Genomic DNA, 9,263 nt, shown 5'->3' with positions numbered 1-9,263 from the left:
GCGTACCACGCATTTGATCCAGTCTTTTTAGTTAAATTTTTATGATGTTTCAAATTTTTGTAAGCTCCTTCAAGGTAGGAAAAGGATTTTATTCACCTTTGCGTGCCTACTGTTGAGTCCAGAGGCCCCTTTACATGGTAAGAGTTCAATAACTGCAGACCAAATTGAGTATCTAGTGAATTTTCTTCTATAAGCTTTGATTAGTTAAATGAACCTACATACGGGTTTTAAAACAGGCGATTCAGAGAAGGATCAGTTCTTCAAAATATTCATTCCTGCAGGCAGCGAGCAGGTGGGGGCAGAGTGGGTTACAACTGTCTACACTCCCCCGAGATGGGCACTACGTGGCAGTATCACCCGACCCAGCCTTCCTTCCACCTGGGGGTTCCCCCACACCTGCCCTGCTCTGTCGGCTGGCGCTCCAAGCTCTCGGCGAGAGACGCCCGGGTGGGAGGACGGGAGCGAGGAGGGGGAGCGGGAGCGCGGGGAGCCGCTCCGAAGTTCAGAGGGGCCCGTGGACCAGCACACAAAGGCGGCGCGGTCTCTGGTCCCGGGACGCCAGCTGCCGCTGCCTTCGGGAAGGCACGAGCGCCGCGGTGACAAATGGACATTCCGCCCACGAGCAGACTGACAGCCGATCTGCGCCTTCCACTTGGGTCCCCGCCCGTCCGGGTCCAGCTGCCGGGCCCCAAGCCGCCCCGCGGGGTCCAGCTGCCAGGTCTCCACGCGCCCAGCGGGCAGGGGCATCGGGGGGCGCCCTCCCGAGTGTCCGCGGCGCTTCAGCCCTCGGTCCCCTCCAGCGTCCCGAGAACTTTCCTCTCGGCGTCTTGGGGCGGATGGTGGGAAGGGGTCGGCAGACGGGGGACGGGCCCTCGGGGAGCCGCTTCAGCGGACTTCGCGGGGCTCCCGCGGCGACTTCGCGGGGCTCCCGCGGCGACGGGGAGCTTTCACCCGGCTTCCAACTCCACCCCCAATTCTCTGGCGCTGTGCAGAAAGTCCCGGGGAGCGAGGGGGGAGGCGACAGGAAGGAGCCGAGGCAAAAGGGGACGAACAAAGGAACCGAGCGGATCCCCGGGAAGATGCTCCCCTCCCCCTCCGTCCCCACCCAGCCCGGCTCGCGGGCTCCTTTCCGCGCGCAGGTACCCGAGCCTCCGGCGAGGCAGGAAGGTGTGTTCTGTGCTGCCAAGACTCACTGCCGCGGGGCCAGGCGCCTCCACTCCCCTCTCCACCCCCACTCTGTTGACATTTCTTAATTCATCCCGCCGACAGGTACCTGAGTGCCTATTCTGTGCCAGGTGCGCTGCCGGCGTGGTGCCTGTGCAGATCACACTTCTCAGGAACTAGCGAGAGACCGAGGGGGCTGGGGTGAGGTGCAATTTTAGGGATCCCACGCAGCGAAGCGGCGCCTTTCTCAGCCCAAGTCTGTAATCACTCCCTTCGCCAGAGGCGAGGTTCCGCGCCCCAGTCGCGGGAGCGCCTAGACCGTGCGCCCCGCGCCCGCCTGCGGGATGGGCTCACGAGGCCCAGACGCGGGGAAGGGGCTTTCCAACTTCCAAGTCCCTGGACCTCGCTAGGTGAGCCGCGGCCGAGACGAAGTGGCGGCCTAGAGGGGGCTGGGGGCGCCGGGGTGGGGGAGGGGAGCGTCCCCCAGGCGGAGGCGGCGCTGGGAGCTCGGGGATCCGGCGCGGGCGCCCGGCGCAGCCTCGGCGCGGGTACCGGGAGTCACCGCCTTCGCCCCGCGGCTCGGGATCGCGGTCTCTCCTGCCGCGGGCGCTGCCGCAGCGGCCGCGCTTCCCGGAACAATGAGGCGCGCGGCGCGGGGCTGAGCCCCAGCCCCCCGCGCGGGCCCCGAGGCCGAGCCGCCCGCCGCGCACCGCCGCCGGCTCGCCAGGCCCGCGCCCTTGCCCGGGACGCCGGCGGCGCGAGCTGCAGCCCCGCGGGCACCCTGCGGCGGCGGGCGGGCGAGCGCGGACCCTGGGGAGCCGCCCCCTCCCCCCGCCCAGGTAATCCCACGTGCCGCCCTGGACGCGGACTCGGGGTCGCTCCGGGCTCCCCAAGTGGCCCGAGCAGGCAAAGCGAGCTGGAGGGGTGAGGGGTGGCGGCGGGGGCCAAGGGTGCGCCCTGCTGGGAGGAGGCACCAAAGCCGCGCTCTGGGCGTCAGCAGCCCACAAGTTCCGCGGCGCGCGTCGGGTGCCCCCGGTCCCCACTCCGGCGGCGGCCGCGTGAGTGTGGGAGCGTGTGGCTGCGCGCGCCCGAGCGGCTGCTGGGGAATAAAAATGTGACACGCTCGCCTCCGACTCCAGCGCGGGCGCGGCGAGCGCGGAGCACCGAGGTGTCGGGGCGTTTTGAGGATAGGCGCTGGAAGAAGGTTGGTGAAGGCGGGTGCGGAGGTCGGGCAGTGGGGGGCGACGTCTTCCTCGGGGCTGGGTGCAGCCTGTGCGCTGCTCAGCGAGGAGTTGGACGACTCGAGGAGGAGAAAGACCGGAGTGTTGTGAAGGTTGAGAGTGGTTTGGGGAGAAGCAGGAAATTCTGGAGAGGGTAAGCGAACGGTGGAGGACTTGGGCTTGGAAGAGAGGCGGACACAGTTTTGCCCCTGTGGCTCAGTTAGAGTGGTCTTTAAACTGATTTTTATTTTCCTTTGGATCTGGAAGGGAATGGAGATTAATTGCCCTTCTCCACCCCATCTCCAAACAAAACTGCACTACTTAGAGCTTAAAGTGTGTTCTATTGATTCCTAGTTCTCTGTAGCTATGATGTGTAGGGGGCAGAAAGGGGAATCTTTAGAATCCGAAATATTCGACTGTTAATTCTCACACACTGGCACGCGGAAAACTACTGGTTTTGAGTTTGGTTGGTTTTTTTTGTTTTTTTTTTTAACTTTCCACCATGTACCAGGTGGATATTTGGATACATTCTTTTGAATACGGAAATAACATACGTCTCATTCGGATTTGATGGTGCGAGAGGGATAGATTGAAGTTCAACTTGTGGCTCTCAGCAAGGGATGCCTTCTAAAACGAGCTGAATGGCTGTGTTTGGAGAAGCTGTGCTTTCCAGGAATTTAAATGAGACTTTTTTTGTGTGATTGCTCTCCAAGCCTCTCCTATCGGTAGCATGTTTGCTTCTTAGGTTGAACTGTCAAAGCTGTTTTATAAATATGAGGAGCATTTTGTGGGGAGGGGGGATTCTGCTTGCCCTGATTTTACTGGACATGCTGAAAATTTAGCGAGAGACAAACTACCTTTGGTTAAAATCTGCCTCTTCTCGCCACTGGAGTTCAAATCATGAAGGGGCATGGGTATTCACAAAGCCGGGGATTATTTGCTTGGGTGAGGGAATTGTTTGTGGATTTGCCACACATTTTGTATTTAAAAGTACTTCCTGCACATTTAAAAGGCCCCATGTGGATTTACTTCATACTTCAGGGTTTTTGTTTTGTTTTGTTTTTTCTTTTTGAAATTCTGGTTAACATGTTTTGCCACTTTGAAATAAAATTTATGACTGAGGAAGAATTCCAATAAATCGAAATGCTGTATGTCATCCGGTCGTTACAAATTTAGGGTTAACACTTCTTTTAAAAGGAAAAGTAATGCCTGCCCTTGAAGTTATTTTTGCCCTTTCTCTTCCCCCCATTATTTTTCTGAAACAGACAACCAAAATTTTTTACAATACTTGAAAGGTTTGTATTAACACATTAGAAAAACTGTTGACAAGTGTGAATGGATATTGTGATCAAAGTGGAGAGAAACCTAAATTGTTAGGTGAATTGCCTTCAATTTTACAGTTAGGTTTCAAAGGGCACTCATAAACATTTTGAAAGTCTTATCCCATTTCTGTTGTACTTGATATATATTTTAGCATCTTATCATTTTGCTTGGTGTTGTTGAAGCTTCTCGAGTTTTGAGCTAAATCACTTGTAGAGATTGTGAAATCAGCCTGGGCTCTTAGTGAAGTTCTGAGCCCCACAATTGAAAGAGGATGTGGAGACTGTTGGAGAAAGAGTTCAGACTGGAGACCAGCATTTGCTGAGTTTGCTATGTAGTGCGCACGATCTAGGAGGTAAAGATAAAGAAATGTTTAGACCTGAGGGGTTCAATGCCAAGATAGTTTAATAGTTGAAAATGTGAATGGATTTATTATGCAGAGAAAGGCAATCAACTGTGCTTAGCTTGTGATGAGGATAATAAAGAGAGAAAGGATTACTCGATGGGATGAACCTAAATTGGGTTTAGGGGAAGATTTGTGGCCAGCCAGCAAGATTGGCTAAATAGTGAAGTGGGCTCTTGAGAGTTCCTGTAGATACTTGTTCCTGGACCTTTTTTCTTAAGCTTTTCTTTCTGAGATGATTCAAGTGCCGTGTCTCTCTGATCCATTGCTTATTTTTTTATACTCCACGCCTAGAATTTATCCAAACATTTTTCAAATGCTTAAGTCTTCACTAAAGTGGCAAACTCATTCCTAGGCTACTGTAGCTCTTGCTTAGTTTAATGATGGGTTCCTTTCCAAAAACTTTGATACCGTTTATTTGTCCTATGGGAAACTCTTAATTTGTTTATAGATTTGGTGCCTCTTTTGTGATTCTTTTGAATAAAAATATCTTATATATGAGAATAGAGTCATTTTTTTAAAAAAACGCACCTTCTCTTCAAGCATACTGTGTTATTGCCAATTATGTATTCCCCACCTCCTGGATCTTCTGTAATATGATCTTAAAATATAATTGCTTAAATTAAATTACTTTATTCAACTTGCTTAAATGTCTGAGCAAAACAGATAGTACCTTCATGGTAGGTAGGTGCGGGTTAAATTTTGAGTTTGTAAGCAAGAAAGCTCCCCCTTAAAAAGAAACTATGGAGTGAAATTCATAAAGTACCATAAAATTAATAATTACATAGAGTCAGATACTAATTGTGGAATCAGGGAAATGCAGGTGTACTGTTACACAGAAATTTTCAATGTTCTTATCACCAGTGGTTTGAGGTTCAGATGTCAAGGCTAAGGACTGAATGGGCTGTGGAAGATGAACAACTCCTGTTAGTGGATTAACATCAGGCTTTCAATTTAGTGTATCTGCCATCTTTCTAAAAGCCCTTCTTCCTACTTTTAAGAGATTTGCTCACAGACATTAAGTTCACAGGACAAAGAAGCATTAGAAAGCCATAGATTTATAATACCCCATACCAAATCCCACACTGATCTGAAACTCCCCAGGATTGATGGGGAACAGTTGCCAGTTAAAAATACCTGGAGCCCACCTAGTCTCTGGGTGAAATGGATATGAACTGGGGAATCCAAAGGCTTTGCAGGGGTTGCTGGTTTCACTTAGCTTTTAGCGTCAGTCCTTGGTACAGGCACTTAGTAGGAGCTGCGTCCCAGCAGTTATCAGCTTCCTGTCTTTGCTCAGTCACTTGCAGAGTCTGCCAGCCACAGGGCATCAAGTGCCTCCTTGGTTTGGTGAAGAATTTCTTTCTAAGTGGAGGAAAACATCCTCAGAGCCATGCCCATTCTAGGGAAGTTCTGTCTCTCCAAATCTGACCCGTGCCCCCCACATGGCTTCCTGAGGAAAGAATTCCAAATGCATGGCAAAAAGATAGATGGGTGTGAAGTTGGGGTTTGCAGTTTTGTATTGGACTTTCTTAGAAAATGAAGTGGAATGGAAAGCTGTTGGCTGGGAGTCCACAGACTGAAGTCCCAGTTAGCGCTGCCTCTGCAGTAACTGCGGTGATGTAAATTAGAGCCTTGCCAGAGCTCAGTTTCCAAGGCTGTAAATGAAAACTTGGATTGACTCTTCCCTAAGGTGTCTTCTGAGACTAGGAGTCCATGAAATTGGAAACTGTGTATTTTGGCATACTTAATGGCTAATTCTTCATGCTCAGAAAAGAGTTAGCTTTTAGTTGATATTGTAGACATCACTTCAACCATCACCTAATCTGAGGGGGAGAGATTAATACAAAGATTGATAAGAATGACTATGCACCACACCCTGTCAATTGTCTTACGTAGCTATTAATGTAACTCCGAGCAAGGACTTTGTGAGGTATTATTATCCCCATTAACAGGTTAAGAAACCCAAGTCTCAGAAAGAAGTTTTTTCAAAGGTCCCCTAGTGAGAAAGCAGCGGAGCTGGGATTTGAACCTGGGTTTGTGCCTCCAAAGTCTATGCTGTTAGATCAAGATCTGGCTCCACAGAGGACTGGAAATGCCTCTTTTCCAGAAAGGTGTAGGGCCACAGAATTCATACTCTGATTGTGAGCTTTGGGAAAAGAAAGATCATCCGGTCTTCAAACCTCAGATGGGAACTTGCTTGATTAGGAAGATTGTATAAGATGGCAAGGGAATGAGAACGGGCACTGATGTATACTGAAAGCATATATTCACCAGGACCTGGGAGCAGAAGATTTGAAGGGCAACTTAAATATGGTCTATTAAATTTGAAATATCCTGGCAGTCAGTAGTGGAATGAAAATAGGGTTCATATGAAGGATGTCGTAGCAAGTTAAAGTTCAAGGAAAAATGTAAGCTACGATTCCAGAAAATTATCCATATGCTTTGAATTATTGGGTTGATGAAGAGAGCAAGCTCAGAAAGTAGTCCCTCGGGACCTTTAGAAATAATACTGGCTAAAGCATTAGAGAATACAATGTAAAGAAAAGTCTGCAATGTCTTGATTATAAGCCTCTGTGTTCAGAAGTTTATAATTCACACATTAAATTCTACTTTAGGCTGCTTCTGATATTTGCTTCTTTAGGCTGAGAGGAAAATCTTTTATTAAATTTAAAACAATTGGTTCTCCGTGTTCAAATTATACAAATTTATCAAATAGAGGTCCATGCATGTTGGTAATTCTTGTGGTTTCTAAAATGACTTAGCTTTTAAATTAAATTTGGAGAGGGTAAATCTTTTAGATAATCTAATAGGTTTCATTATTCAGAAATAAATGTGAAAAGTAGCTTCTTGAAAGTGCAGTGATTTCTTTTCTGAAGTATAAGTATATTATTATGTGCTAAAAACCTGTATTTGTACCACTGACTGCAAATGGGTAGAAAAAGTACAATTAATAGGGGATTTATTTTCTAAGTGATAGATTTAATCCTAATAGTCTGGAAGTATAGGTGTGTAACTAAATGAATAAATGTGTTTTCGCTATTAGAAGAGGTATCTTGCTATATAAATTATGTGTTAAAATTGGGGAAAATATATCCCATTAAAAATCCCAAAATGAAAAAGGGAACTATCTTTAAAATGATTGTACAGGGAGTGGATGTGGCTTGAGCAGTTGAGTGTCTGCCTCCCACATGGGAGGTCCCAAGTTCGGTTCCTGGTGCCTCCTGAAAAAAAAAAAAACACGAAACAACAACAAGCAGAAAGCCAACAAAAACACCAATTCAGGGAAGCTGATGTGATTCAGTAGTTGAGCACTGGCTCCCCACAGACAAGGTCCCGGATTCAATCAATGGCCCTTGGTACCTCAAAAAAAAAGAATGTACACATGTGCATACCACCACACACACGCACACACACACACTTACAAAAATAGGAGTAAGTTCCTGTCTGCATTTATGTGTCGTTACATTCGTGATTAGGAGTGGGCACTTGAATTAGGAGACCTGAGCATTCATTTTCGGGATTCACAGCTATTGAGAAAATAAAATCAGGACTTGAACCTAGATCTTCTGACTGCAAGAAGATTCTTCTTTCTGCTTTAACTCTGAGAGACTTGCACATTCCAAATTATGTTTGGAAGATGGCAAAAATGTTTAGGATTCCTACTTTCTTTAGTTTACTATAAATAGGATATGTATAGAAAAACAGTTATACCATAGTGGCTGCTGATGGTCGGGAGAGGGAGGAAGAGCTATGGTGTGGGGGCATTTTCAGGAGTTGGAGTTGTCCTAGATGGTGCTGCAGGGACAGATGCTGGACGTTGTGTGTCCTGTCGTGGCCCACTGGGTGGACTGGGGGAGAGTGTGGACTACAATGTGTACCACTGTCCATGTGCTGCAGCGGTGCTCCAGAATGTATTCGCCGGGTGCAGTGGATGTGCTGCAATGATGAAAGAAGTTGTCGATGTGGGAGGGGTGGGGTAGGTGTGGTGGGGGGGTATATGGGGACCTAATAATTTTTGAATGTAACATTTAAAAGAAAATAAAGAAGAAGAAAAAAAGAAAAACAGTTATACAACAGTGTGTGTGTCTTTGTAAATGCTCTTTATAACAGTGGCATACTCAGGGCCCCCTTGGTAGTTTGCAGCCTGCTTTTGACTGTTGAGACACATTTCGGAGGGAAGCCTCTGAGGCAGGGCGTCCAGTGGAACTGGTCCATCACTGGTGACTGGAAGGGGTCTAGATTAGTTAGCTGTCTGCTGGGATGAAGGAGGCTGAGCCACCTTTTATAAATTATCGGAAATAGTTTTCATTGCCTGTTTTTCTCATACTTATCGGTACTGCATGTGAGAACTTCCAAGGTGCAGGTGCTTGTCTCTTATCCCAGAGGTGCACATAAACCACGACAGGGTGGTACAAATTCAATCACTTGGATTAAGAATGCAGTTGCCACAGCAAAGTTTCCTAAATAAATCATTTCTGACGTGTGTTTTAAATTACTTGAGGTAGTCTAGGTTTCCAAGGTAATTTCTAAGCAATTTATGAATAAATGAGAAACTTGAAGATGCAGCATGGTTTACTTTTAAAAACATCTTATATATCCATATATAATGTGTCTGGAGGTACGTAATTTTCCATTTTTAAAAAGGCATTTTACTTTGAGTCACAGTGTCATTGTCAATAGTTACTAACTATATTCCTCTGCTCTGTTTAAAATTAGTGGCTGGGAGGGTTGAAAGAATTAAGGAATTTGCCTGACTCAATACTTGGCAATTTATAATAATATTTAGGGGATGCCACCAAATAGGTTCCCTCGTTTCACCATTTGAGGTGACTGCTTCCATCAGGTAAACCTAAACATTTTTTATCCTTGCCATGTTCTAGTCTACTTTGCTCCAAATCATTAAAATATATCACACTCTATTGAAATCATACCCATCTAATACCCCACATATCACTGTTTGATACACATGCAGAAAAAGCAGAATTAATTTTTTGCATTTGGTGTTTTTCCAATTCTTTTGCATGACCAGTAAGCATAGTATTAGATGTACAGAACAGAAGTAGGTAACAGGAACACTTTTAGACTGCGTTCAATAATATGACTCCTATGGGGTAAGTTAAAAGAAACCTGGCCCTCCATTATTTCTAGATGGCCCA

The 9,263-nt window shown here is 47.0% G+C and overlaps 1 protein-coding gene across 5 annotated transcripts in view; it reads left to right on the top strand.

The window, feature by feature from the left end:
- The first annotated feature begins 334 nt into the window (after positions 1 to 334).
- The window catches only part of ST6GAL2 (ST6 beta-galactoside alpha-2,6-sialyltransferase 2), an 86,360-nt gene continuing 77,431 nt past the window's right edge, over positions 335 to 9,263 (top strand). The window contains exon 1 of one of the 5 annotated variants that reach the window (XM_058278292.1): positions 335 to 718. The gene's annotated coding sequence lies outside the window, so the exon portion shown is untranslated. Of the gene's footprint in view, positions 1,575 to 2,055; positions 2,539 to 9,263 lie in introns of those variants that run through there. The other 4 variants (XM_023592235.3, XM_004470302.4, XM_023592234.3 and 1 more) reach the window with 4 other exon arrangements.

Source organism: Dasypus novemcinctus, chromosome 17 (assembly GCF_030445035.2).
Source record: "Dasypus novemcinctus isolate mDasNov1 chromosome 17, mDasNov1.1.hap2, whole genome shotgun sequence".
NCBI lineage: Eukaryota > Metazoa > Chordata > Mammalia > Cingulata > Dasypodidae > Dasypus > Dasypus novemcinctus.
Note: the sequence above shows the minus strand (reverse complement) of the source record. Positions and strands in the feature narration are given on the sequence as shown.